Genomic DNA, 14,021 nt, shown 5'->3' on the forward strand with positions numbered 1-14,021 from the left:
TCAAAAACCGAGCCCTCATAACAGCCGCAAGTTGCAAGTTCAGTGCATTATAATTAATGTAGCCTCTTGGTTCTCACAAACACTCACTCCTTGCTGCAGGCAATGATTTCCACTGGAAAAAATACCAGCTGGATAAAAGCACCTTCAAAATTCTTCTAAACAAGTGAATTAAAATGCTCAAATAAACGTCGACTTTAACATATGCAAATATGAAAAGAAAAACAAAAGTAAAAATGAGCGTTGAACTAATGATACATATATATATATATATATATATATATATATACAGGTGGCACTCGGTTTACGCCGGTTCAATTTGCACCGTTTCAGAATAACAACCTTTTTTTCAGTCATGTGACTGCTATTGAAAAGCTTTGGAAAGCAACGTGCACTAATTAAAATAGCCAGTAGGTGGAGCTGTCCACTTGTTTTGCAGCAAAGTTATGCAACTTAACAGCCTGAAATTGATCTGTGTACACAGAGCAGACATTAGCTATGGAGCAACAAGTTTTAGCAGCCACATCCCTATTATCTTCCTGTCCAGCAGCTTGAGGTGAGGGTGCCTAACTGCTTAATCACTGCAGATTGAAATGCACAGAATAGGTGCAGACCCAATATTATCTAACATGCTAACAATGCAGAGAACTGATTGCAGAAAAATGCAAGTAAAAAAGTTTTTGTTTATTAAACTTAGTTTGATGATGATGATGATGCAGTCTGTTGTGTGATTATTTAATTAGGTGCTGTTAGCAAATGTTTTTGTTCATTAAACTTAGTTTGATGATGATACAATCTATATTATTAGGTTTATAATTCTGTTTAGCATTGAAAGTCTTCATTTCAAAGCTTTAAAAATGATGTATTAGGTGTTACTTATGACAATTTTGAGAGGGACCTGGAACCTAACCCCCTCAGTTCCCATTGACTTACATTTTAAACTGGGTTTCAATTTACAATGGTTTCGATTTACAACCATTCATCCTGGAACCTAACCCCGGCGTAAACTGAGGGCTACCTGTATATATATATATATATATATATATATATATATATATATATATATAGAGAGAGAGAGAGAGAGAGAGAGAGTAGATCCCCAGGAAAAGATGAGTACAATCTTACAACTTTTTCAGCTGCCAGGGTGCACTTTTAAAACATATCCAAAGTTCCATCAAAGAAAAAGGCACTCACTGGTCTTCATTAAAAATTAACATTTAATTCATCATATTAAAAGAGACATAACGTTTCGGTGTGCAGTCACATCTTTGTCAAATGTCAACATTGAACTCCAAATCACGGACCCAAAAAAAGCATATAACATTACATACCTCCACCTGTCTTATATGCTGTTCCTAATCACCCATTAAAATCGTCAGTTCCGCCGTACTGGCTCCTGGTGACGTCATCACGCAACGGTAGCAGCGTGATACGTCATCTCCAGTAGGCGTTCATTCTGTTAACATGGCAATCAGAACTTAACATATACGATCATATGGCACTAAGGATGTCGTATATGTTAAGTTCTGATTGTATTCATATCATCCCCACACACGATGATAGGAGTCGGTTTACCTACGTGTACATGTTACCATAGTAACGCAATGAACGCCGGCTGGCGATGATGTATCACGCTGCTACCGTTGCGTGATGACGTCACCAGGAGCCAGTACGGCGGAACTGACGATTTTAGTGGGTGATTAGGAACAGCATAAAAGACAGGTGGAGGTATGTAATGTTATATGCTTTTTTTGGGTCCGTGATTTGGAGTCCAATTTTGACATTTGACAAAGGTGTGACTGCACAAATAAAGGCAAAACAAAGGCAATAAAAACACACACCCTTGCATTTGTATGCACTTTACCAATGTGTCTGTATAATTTGTAAATTGGTGAACTTATCTTTGTAGTTAAAATATCTTACATAATGGCCCTTGCACCACTGTTGAAAGGATGTTACTTTTCTCATTATGGGCCAGATTACAAGTGGCGCACTTTTTGACTCGCACTCAAACATCATCAGAAGTACAATTTGTAAGTAAGTTGAAAGTAAAATGTTTGCGTGCGAACAAAAGCCAAAGAGCGCTAACTTCAGGACTTTGTATTGCTGCCACGCTAATTTCTTCTCCCCACAGACTTCAATGGAGGGTGCAAACTGAAAAAAGCAACACATTGCTCACGTGCTAACAGCACTAACCCGAAGGAAGCTATAAATATTTTACATTCCAATGTTCTTCACATAGAAGAGAATGTTCTTTTTATTTTTTATTATATATTTCTATATATATCTAATGTACTTTTGTAAAATATATGTCTATAGCTATATGTGTGTGTGTATATATATATATATATATATATATATATTAATATATATATATATATATATATATATATATATATATATATGTATATACAGATATATACATAGGAATGTTTTTTTAAAAAATACAGCTCAGTAAAAAATGAAGAGACCACTGAATAATTATCAGTTTCTCTGGTTTTACTATTTATAAGTATGTGTTTGAGTAAATTGAACACTTTTCTTTTATTCTATAAACTACTGTTAACATTTCCAAATTCCAAATAAAAACATGCAAAATTGCGCTTTCGCAAGCACAATATTTGTGCTCCACTCGTAATATCAGTGCACGCAATTGTGCACTGGTATTTGAGGTGAGCCGCAATGCGAACATGACCTCGTGTTTGCTTTGCATGGAAACTTTGTGCTTACAAGAGTGTGCTTCCATAGGCTCCAATGGGAGCCTCGTTCTGATTCCGTGAAACCGTACACGGCAGAGAACCTAAGCACAGCGAAGGGGTAAGTTGCGCAGTGATGGGTAGCAAATTTGAAATATATATATATATGAATACATACATATACATTTATGTGTTTATATATGCATATAAACATATTAGCACATAAATATATATGAATATAAGCATATACCTATATATTTAAAATTTAACCCCATAAAACTGCTTTGCAAAGTTTTTTTTTTTTTTAAATGCAAAGAACTTATTAAAACCAAAAAGGGACCTCACACTTTATTTTGGGGGCAATTGAGGGATATTTTAAAAATTACCAGAGGTCTGACCTCTGGTTAATTTTTGAGGTGCTAATTGCTACCACAAGCTTGCAGTAGCAATAACCAGCCACTTGTAATGGCTAGTTATTTTTTCTGTGTCCGTAAATGGGCAAATGTACCCATTTACGGGCGTGCAATAAATTAGCACTCCACTTGTTATCTAGCACATTGTCATTCAGAACATTTATTTGCAGAAAATGACAACTGGTCAAAATAGCAAAGATGTAGAGTTTTTAGACCTAAAATAATGCAAAGAAAACATGTTCATATTCATTTTTAAACATAATACTTTTAAATTAGTAAGAGTTCAGGAATCAATATTTGGTAGAATAACCTGTATTATATTCAAGCAGCTCAGCTTTGCTTGATGGTTTGTGGCCATCCATCTTTCTCTTGATTGCATTCCAGAGTTATCAAATGGGGTTTAGTTCTAGAGATTGGGGTGGCCATGATAGGGTCTTGATCTGGTGATTCCTCCATCAACACCTTGATTGACCTGGCTTTGTGGCATGGAGCATTGTCCTGCTCGAAAAGCCAATCCTCAGAGTTGGGAGGAAGCACATTTTCTTTCTGGATAACCCTGTACTGGGCTTGATTCATGCGTCATTCAGAAAGATAAATCTGCCTGATTCCAGCCTTGCTGAAGCACCCTCAGATCATTACTAATCCTCCACCAAATTGCACAGTAAATGCAAGACACAGTGGCTTGTAGGCCTCACCAGGTCTCTATCAAACCATTAGATGACCAAGTGTTGGGCAAAGCTGAAAATTGGACTCATCGGAGAAGATGATCGTACTCCAAGTCCTCTATGGTAAAATCCTTATGGTCTTTTGCTAACCTCAGCCTAACTCTTCTTTGCTTCTCATTGATTAGAGGCTTTTTTTGCCCATTCTGCAATGCTTCAGCACTGCCCCTAGGAACCTGTTTTGAACCGTCCTTTCCGTGCACTTTATTTTAATGTATCTATGTTGTGCTTGGTGCAACTTTTTGCCCAAACCCTTTACACAAGTTCTTCAGTTGTGCTAACCAGACAATTACAAGTTTAGTTTGCATTCATATGGTCGCATTTATTTTCAACTTGTAATAGGAGTGCAAGTTAACGATATCCCGCATACGCTAAAGCTAGCTTGCCACTTGTAATCTAGCGCCATATGTATTATAAAACATGAACTGAGCTCATATAATAGCAAAGTAAATTTATGTGCAGAATTCTTGGAAGTTTAACCAGGAGTAAAATATAAGGTATTGAAATCTTTTATCATTCATACAATTAATTGACTAGGAAGGAAGTACATTTATTTAGTGGTTTGCCGCAGCACTTAACCAAAGGAATGTATATTGTCAATTTTCTACATAAAGAATCTGCGTTTTACATGTGAATATAAATTAAAAACTAGAAAAAGAACATATATGTGTAAGTTACTGTATACATAATGGCCTAGATTCAATATAACTTGTTAGTGAGACTAGCTGAAAAAATGCAGCTCAAAAACCGAGCCCTCATAACAGCCGCAAGTTGCAAGTTCAGTGCATTATAATTAATGTAGCCTCTTGGTTCTCACAAACACTCACTCCTTGCTGCAGGCAATGATTTCCACTGGAAAAGATACCAGCTGGATAAAAGCACCTTCAAAATTCTTCTAAACAAGTGAATTAAAATGCTCAAATAAACGTCCACTTTAACATATGCAAATATGAAAAGAAAAACAAAAGTAAAAATGAGTGTTGAACTAATGATACATACATATATATATATATTTATATATATACATATATACAGGTGGCCCTCGGTTTACGCTGGTTCAATTTGCGCCGTTTCAGAATAACAACCTTTTTTTCAGTCATGTGACTGCTATTAAAAAGCTTTGGAAAGCAAAGTGCACTAATTAAAATAGCCAGTAGGTGGAGCTGTCCACTTGTTTTGCAGCAAAGTTATACAACTTAACAGCCTGAAATTGATCTGTGTACACAGAGCAGACATTAGCTATGGAGCAACAAGTTTTAGCAGCCACGTCCCTATTATCTTCCTGTCCAGCAGCTTGAGGTGAGGGTGCCTAACTGCTTAATCACTGCAGATTGAAATGCACAGAATAGGTGCATACCCAATATTATTTAACATGCTAACAATGCAGAGAACTGATTGCAGAAAAATGCAAGTAAAAAAACGTTTTTGTTTATTAAACTTAGTTTGATGATGATGATGCAGTCTGTTGTGTGATTATTTAATTAGGTGCTGTTAGCAAATGTTTTTGTTCATTAAACTTAGTTTGATGATGATACAATCTATATTATTAGGTTTATAATTCTGTTTAGCATTGAAAGTCTTCATTTCAAAGCTTTAAAAATGATGTATTAGGTGTTACTTATGACAATTTTGAGAGGGACCTGGAACCTAACCCCCTCACTTCCCATTCACTTACATTATAAACTGGGTTTCAATTTACAACGTTTTCGATTTACAACCATTCCTCCTGGAACCTAACCCCGGCGTAAACTGAGGGCTACCTTTATATATATATATATATATATATATATATATATTTATATATATATATATATATATATAGAGAGAGAGAGAGAGAGAGAGAGAGAGAGAGAGAGTAGATCCCCAGGAAAAGATGAGCACAATCTTACAACTTTTTCAGCTGCCAGGGTGCACTTTTAAAACATATCCAAAGTTCCATCAAAGAAAAAGGCACTCACTGGTCTTCATTAAAAATTAACATTTAATTCATCATATTAAAAGAGACATAACGTTTCGGTGTGCAGTCACATCTTTGTCAAATGTCAAAATTGAACTCCAAATCACGGACCCAAAAAAAGCATATAACATTACATACCTACACCCGTCTTATATGCTGTTCCTAATCACCCATTAAAATCATCCTGGTGACGTCATCACGCAATGGTAGCAGCGTGATACCCTCAATGTATGAGGTATCAAGCAAGCCAAATGAAATATACACACGGGTTACATCCAATATTATCCAAAAGAGGAAGACCGCCTTATGTATATAAATATACAGGTACAGTTCCTATAGATAATTCAATATATAGTCCAGAGTTCGATTGAGTCCATATAATATTATCAGGCAAACACAATGCCGTAGAGTACCGGACCTTACGCGTTTCGAAGGGCTGTATATAAGTAAAATCCCCTTCTTCCTCTGAGGAAGAAGGGGATTTTACTTATATACAGCCCTTCGAAACGCGTAAGGTCCGGTACTCTACGGCATTGTGTTTGCCTGGTAATATTATATGGACTCAATCGAACTCTGGACTATATATTGAATTATCTATAGGAACTGTACCTGTATATTTATATACATAAGGCGGTCTTCCTCTTTTGGATAATATTGGATGTAACCCGTGTGTATATTTCATTTGGCTTGCTTGATACCTCATACATTGAGGGTTTAAAATGTGAGTGGTATTCCACTAGTTTTTAGATGTTTGATTTAAACATTAAAGTATACAGTGTTGCACTATGAATCTCTTTCTGGTTCTTTTCTCTGTATATATATGACCGGGAGTTTTCATTTGAATCTGCACACAAGCTGTGAAGCAAGACTGACAACCAGGTGCTAATACAGAGTTCTTTACTACTGACATCAGGGGGAGATACAGCTCCGGTGATCCAGTTTCCATACTCCAGGAGGTGTCATTTTTTCGCTGACACGAATCATCCTTACCTCATATGATTGAGGGTTTTTGAAGTAAGTGCACATCTGAGTGTGGGATATATAGGAGAAGATCCCACACCTGTCTGCATCATCTTATATTTTATATTATATATTACATTTTATATGAACTTTTGGTCTGTTACATGAATTGTGTATTTCAATTGTTTTAATACATAAATTCTAAGTCATGCATATATAATTCAGGATTGATTTTAACAATATCTTTATCACTACCTGCACTATTTGCTAATTTATACTTATATTTGCATATAAGCGCCATCCAGGCCTCTTTTTTGTACTCACACACACACATATATATATATATATATATATATATTATACACACTTACACAGTATATATATATATATATATTTATATATATAATACACATGTATACAGCTTTGGAACCCAGTAACAGGTAACAGCAGTAATGCTATAAATAGTTGAGCATCTGCAAAAGATTGTGTTGTGCGTTTTGTAATACTGCAGATTGGGAATTTCTGGGCTTTAGACAAACAAAGAAAATGTATCCAGCATCATGGAATCTGACAACAACACTACTTACTAACGTGATGAAAGTGTATGGAGACTGAAGGGGAATCTGCAAAATCTAAAGGCTATCCTTATCAATAGTATTGTAAGATAAGCCTGAAGCAGTGCAGTCAGCCACTCTGAAGACAACATACAGTTTGCTATTTGCAACAGGAGCAACATGACATAGGGAAGTAAAAATAGGCATCATTTCCAAACAGTTCACAGTTCAAATGTGAAAAAATAGAACAGGCACAGGGGCTCAAAGAGACACTTTGTAATCCACTTATAATGAGACAACAAACATTGCTTGATTGAAGCTTGTTACAAAGTCCAATCCCCAGCTGATCTAGTATCAAATGCAAATGCTGTGTGTCAAGGGCAATCCTCTCCTCCTGGGCCTCACACACCACAGATTCAAGGTGTATAGCAAAGCCCTGTTGTATATTAAATACTCCCCAGTCCTTATCTGAAGTGGCAATGCCACAGGACTGTATAATAGCCTCTGTATGAGCTTGTGTGGAAATGGTGTATAGTGTAAAGTTGGTCGTGAGCATATTAGCTACAGTGTATAACCCACCCTTAAGTATCACAGTCCATGTAAAAATAAGGGGGTATACTTGCTTATCCTTCGGTTGATCCTCTGAACAGGTTCCACTTCTTAAAGGGACACTGTACCCAAAAATTTTCTTTTGTGATTCAGACTGAGTATGAAATTTTAAGCAACTTTCTAATTTACTCCTATTATCAAATTTTCTTCATTCTCTTATTATCTTTATTTGAAATGCAAGAATGTAAGTTTAGATGCCGGCCCATTTTTGGTGAACAACCTGGGTTGTCCTTGCTGATTGGTGGATAAATTCATCCACCAATAAAAAAGTGCTGTCCAGAGTACTGAAACCAAAAAAAGCTTAGATGCCTTCTTTTTCAAATAATGATAGCAAGAGAATGAAGAAAAATTGATAATTGGAGTAAATTAGAAAGTTGCTTAAAATTGCATGCTCTATCTGAATTACAAAAGAAAAAATTTGGGTACAGTGTCCTTTTAAAGTTGGTTAGTACACACACAAGTCCCGCAAAGGTACGCTCAGTGGTCGTGATGCTATACACCAATCATCCACTTCCGTGGGCTGGTTCAATCGTTTGAATATAGGAGAAGCCCTGGCACGGGACCCATAAACACAGTAAGTTTGGAATGACCGCCTAGGTAACACGTGCATTGGAGTGTGTTACCTAGGTGGTTATTCCAAACGTACCGTGTTTACGGGTCCCCATGCCAGGGCTTCTCCTATATTCAAACGATTGAACCAGCCGACGGAAGTGGATGATTGGTGTATAGCAGTGCTTTCCAAACTGTGTGTAGTGACACATTAGTGTGTCAGCAGCAGTATGTAGGTGTGTCTCTGCTTTAGCACAATTTTTTTTAATTTAACATTTTTAAAAAATTTTACTCCTACTCTTGATATATGGATAGGAAGTGGAAGCTTAAAAATGCTTGATGATGAAATGTGAGTGGCTTTAGCTAAGATTCCACCAAATATTTAGAAACTGTGTTCATCCCATCAACCTCATGCAGCCCATTAAAATAGTAAATTGCTATTGGTGTTATTAAACTTTTTTTAATTCTTGCACATACATACTGTTACTTATAAATATATTTTGTTATTTTATCATTTATGTATGTGTCCGTATCTCAAACAAGTTAGTTTAACCTCCTGTTTGCTAGTACAACTGATGTACTGTGTCACAAAATGATGTAGGTCTAAAAAGTGTGTCACCAACATGAAAAGTTTGGAAAGCTCTGGTGTATAGCATCACACTCACTGAGCGTACCTTTGCGGGACTTGTGTGTTTACTAACCAACTTTAAGAAGTGGAACCCGTTCAGAGGATCAACAGAAGGGTAAGCAAGTATACCCCTTTATTTTTACATGGACTGCTCATACAGAGGCTATTATACAGTCCTGTGGCATTGCCACTTCAGATACGGACTGGGGAGTATTTAATATACAACAGGGCTCTGTTATACACCTTGAATCTGTGGTGTGTGAGGCCCAGGAGGAGAGGATTGCCCTTGACACACAGCATTTGCATTCGATACTAGATCAGCTGGGGATTGGACTTTGTAACAAGCTACAATCAAGCAATGTTTGTTGTCTCATTATAAGTGGATTACCAAGTGTCTCTTTGAGCCCCTGTGCCTGTTCTATTTTTTCACATTTTTACTTTCCCCTAGGGACGCCTAATGGAAATTTGTGTGGTGCGTTTGCTTGCAGTGTGTATGTGCTGTATGCAAGTCTGAATGAGGATAGGCTAGGTACCCCTCACAATATTTGCATATTTGTATTCATGATAGTATTAAAATTATTGGTGTGCTAAGTATTTTGTATTATATGTATTTGTGGGTATGTAGGGGATACCTTACTCATGCACCCCAGTGATATTAGGTTGTATTTATTCTGACCATATACAAGTAGTGCTGTTACTTTTTGTGTATTTTGAGATGACATAGGAAAGATTAACCAAGCTGGCTACCTCAATGTCACAGGCTGCTACAGAGAAGTCTGCACATGGAGATTGATGAAAGTTTGCAAACTGGTTGCCTGGATTTGAAAGAAGTGTCTAAGTAGAAAATGATACAAAGGTTCAAAGTTTATTCTTGCAAAATCTTTAGAACATGAGATAATAAGACACATTCACTCCAGTGATGCAGATTGACAAAAAGGACAACATACAGTTTGCTATTTGCAGCCGGATCAGCATGACATAGCAAAGATTTACCAAGCTGGCTACCTCAATGTCACAGGGCAGAGGATGCTATAGACAAGTCAGCACATGGAGACTGATGGAAGGATAATGAGACACATTTGCTCCAGAGACATTGGGTGGCAAATAAAGCATTTCATGGATTTTCCCAAAATATCTTATAATGACTCTGATTCCTTGTTCAGCTTTTCTTTTCTTTCTTTTTCCCTTTATTTTCTTTTAAAAAGAAATGCACTCCATTTACTTAGTTGTGTTTTACTTACTGTATGGTTATTTAGATTTATAGAGAAGAGAAAATAAAAGAAATAAAAAAAGAAAGATTTTAAAGGGACACTCAAGTCAAAATTAAACTTTCATGATTCAGATAGAGCATGTCATTTTAAACAACCTTCCAATTTACTTCCATTAACAAAATTTGCACAGTCTTTTATGTTTATATTTTTTGAGTTACCAGCACCTAATGTGCAAGAATTCACAGACTATACGCATATGCATTTGTGATTGGCTGATGGCTGTCACCTGATACAGGAGGAGTGGAAAAAGACACAACTTTGAAACCTGTCAGAAAAAAAATCTACTACTCATTTGAAGTTCAGACATGGGGGTAGATTTACCATAGGTCGAGCAGACATGATTCACTGTAGCGAATCATGTTTGCTCTACCTCGCTAAATGCCGACAGCATACACTGTCTGCATTTAACATTGCACAAGCATTTCTGATTAAATGCTTGTGCAATGCCGCCCCCTGCTCAGCGGCAGCCAATGGGCTGCTAGCAGGGGGTGTCAATCATCCTGATCGTATCGGATCAGGATGATTTTAGTGATATTGATTCTTATGATTGCCGCTTCTTAACTTCTATTTCAGACGAGCCTGAAACAATAGTTGGAGGAAGTGGCATCCACTGCTTGTTAAATCTACCCCTAAGTGCTATTTCATTGTCTTTTTATCATGCATTTGTTGCATCATGCAAATCTACTGTATTTACTGGTCCTTTAAAGAGATACTTAAATACAGGTCCATCCAGAGAGTTCGTACCATCTAAATCTTAAACATTCGAGAAAGTGTTTAAATTAACATAAGGGATATGAAGCCCAAAAATTTTCTTTTGTGATTCAGACAGAGCACACCATTTTTTAAAAGTTTCCAATTTGCTTCTATTATCAAATTCGATTTGTTCCCATGATATTCTGTGTTGAAGAGATACCTGGGTATGCATCTGGAGCACTTCATGGTAGGAAACAGTGCTGCCATCTAATGCTCTTGCAAATAGATAACACTCTTGCAAAACTGCTGCCACATAGTGCTCCAGACATGGACCAGCTCCTAAGCAAAGGCCCCTGCTTTTCAACAAAATATACCAAAGAACGAAGAAAAACTGATAATAGAAGTAAATTAGAAAGTTGATTAAAATCACTATCTAAATCATGACAGAAAACGGTTTAGTTTTATATCACTTTAAGCACTTTCTGATTTCTACACAAAGGGAAAATTATGCTTCTTTATCCAATACACTTTCTGTAAAATTGTACCATACAACATAATTTTTAGTCTTTCAACCTATGACAATTCAATTGGTCAGAAGTATAATACAAAATCAAATTACAGATATCTGGTTTATTTTTCTATGCTATTCTAAATCATTAGTATAGCCACCATTTATATTAGTAAAGCTGAGCAACAAGATGGGTGATACTGATTGAACAAACGTTATTTTGTGCATGGTCTAGCACTATAAGTATTCTTTGGTTTGGTAGTACAAGTCATTGGATACTAAGTTAAACCAAGTTCATGCTGCTAATTTGGTTCATCTCTTTCTTTTGGACAAGCTAATTAGTGTGCTGACCAACTTTACCATGATAGAATAAGTTGATACCCAATGCAACTAATAATCAGCTATCAATATCTCTTTTTATAATCTGGTGTAAATATTTACTATGAGTAACAGATTACAAATGGAGAGGTATTTAATGCTCCCGCTCGAGCGTTAACTCACTAGAAGTAAGCTTTTTGCATGCGTCAGGTTGCACTTGTATTACAAGTTGAAAGTAAACTGTTTTTGCTCATGCGATACCCCCGATGAGCATAAAAAGCTGACGTTACAATTACACTTATTGCACAATAACGTATTCCCCCATAGAAGTCAATGGAGCAAAAAAAAAGTGTTGGAAAAACCGAACACCCTACTTGCGCGCAAACCCGCATATTCTCAAGTGTGCTAACCTGACATGAAAATATGAATATTTCACATACCAATGTTCTTCACATACAAGAATAAAATACATAAATACATATTTCTACACATATCTGATGATGATTTGTTACAATATATATCTATACCTATATAAATAGATGATTAAATATATATAAAAAGAACAGTCAGGGTAGATATATATATATATATATATATATATATATATATAGAGAGAGAGAGAGAGAGAGAGAGAGAGAGAGAGAGAGAAATAGTAAGCACTCACTGGACTTCATTTATCTATAGTACAAAAATTCTTATTTATTCAGTGACATTTCGAGATATAACCTATATAGGGCCGGCCTTAGGGTATGGCGAGTGAGGCGGCCGCCTTCGGCCCCGCAGCTAGGGGCCCCGCCACAGCGGTGCAATAAAAAAAATTATAAATTTTTTTTGGCACTATCTTTTTAAAAAAAAATTGGCACAATGTCTGAGGGCGAGGGCTGGCTGTGCATATTCATGAATCATTGGTATGGTAAGCAGAGCTAAGAAACGTTTCCCATTTTCCCTCCTAGTCAGTCCTGTCCAAGACTCCATCCACGTGTGTGTAAATTTCAATTTCCTTTAGAGGCCTTTCCAAGTTATATACACTGACTGTCACAAACGCAATAGAATTGCAGTCTTGCAGTATATGAGCTACTGGCAGTGGTCCATGGGGGCATCATTTTATTGCAGGGGGCTGGGGGCATCATTTTATTGCAGGGTGGATTCATTTTATTGCTGGGGGGCTGGGGACATCATATTTTTGTTGAGGGCATCATTTTATTGCAGGGGGCATCATTTTATTGCAGGGGAGATAGGACATCATTTTATTGCTGGGGCATAATTTTTTGTGCTGGGGGCATCATTTTTTTTGCACGGAGGCTTGGGGCATATTTTTATTGCAGAGGGCATCATTTTATTACAGGGGGACTGGGCATCATTTTATTGCAGGGGGGCTTCATTTTATTGCTGGGGCTGGGGGCATAACTTTATTGCAGGGGAGCTGGGGCATAATTTTATTGCTGGGGGCATCATTTTTTTGCAGTGGGGCTGGGGGCATAATTTTATTACAGGGGGCATCCTTTTATTACAGGGGGACTGGGCATCATTTTATTGCAGCGGGGCTTATTTTTATTGCTGGGGGCATCATTTATTGCAATGGGGCTGGGGCATCATTTTATTGCAGGGGGATGGGGGCTTCATTTTATTGCTGGGGGCATCATTTATTGCAGGGAGGCTTGGGGCATCATATTTTTGTTGGTGGCATAATTTTTGTGCAGGGGGGCTGGGGGCATAACTCTTATTTATTCAGTGACATTTTGAGATATAACCTATACAGGGCCGGCCTTAGGGTATGGTGAGCGAGGCGGCCGCCTTTGGCCCCACAGCTAGGGGCCCCACCACAGTGGTGCAATAAAATGTTTTTCTTTTTTTTCTGGCGCCATCTTTTTAAAAAAAAAATTGGCGCAATGTCTGAGGGCCAGGGCTAGCTGTGCATATTCATGAATCATTGGTATGGTAAGAAGAGCTAAGAAACTTTTCCCATTTTCCCTCCTAGTCAGTCCTGTCCAAGACTCCATCCATGTGTGTGTAAATTTCAATTTCCTTTAGAGGCCTTTCCAAGTTATATACACTGACTGTCCCAAACACAATAGCATTGCAGTCTTACAATATATGAGCTACTGGCAGTGGTCCATGGGGACATCATTTTATTGCTGGGGGTATC

Source organism: Bombina bombina, chromosome 5 (genome assembly GCF_027579735.1).
Source record: "Bombina bombina isolate aBomBom1 chromosome 5, aBomBom1.pri, whole genome shotgun sequence".
Taxonomy (NCBI): Eukaryota; Metazoa; Chordata; class Amphibia; order Anura; family Bombinatoridae; genus Bombina; species Bombina bombina.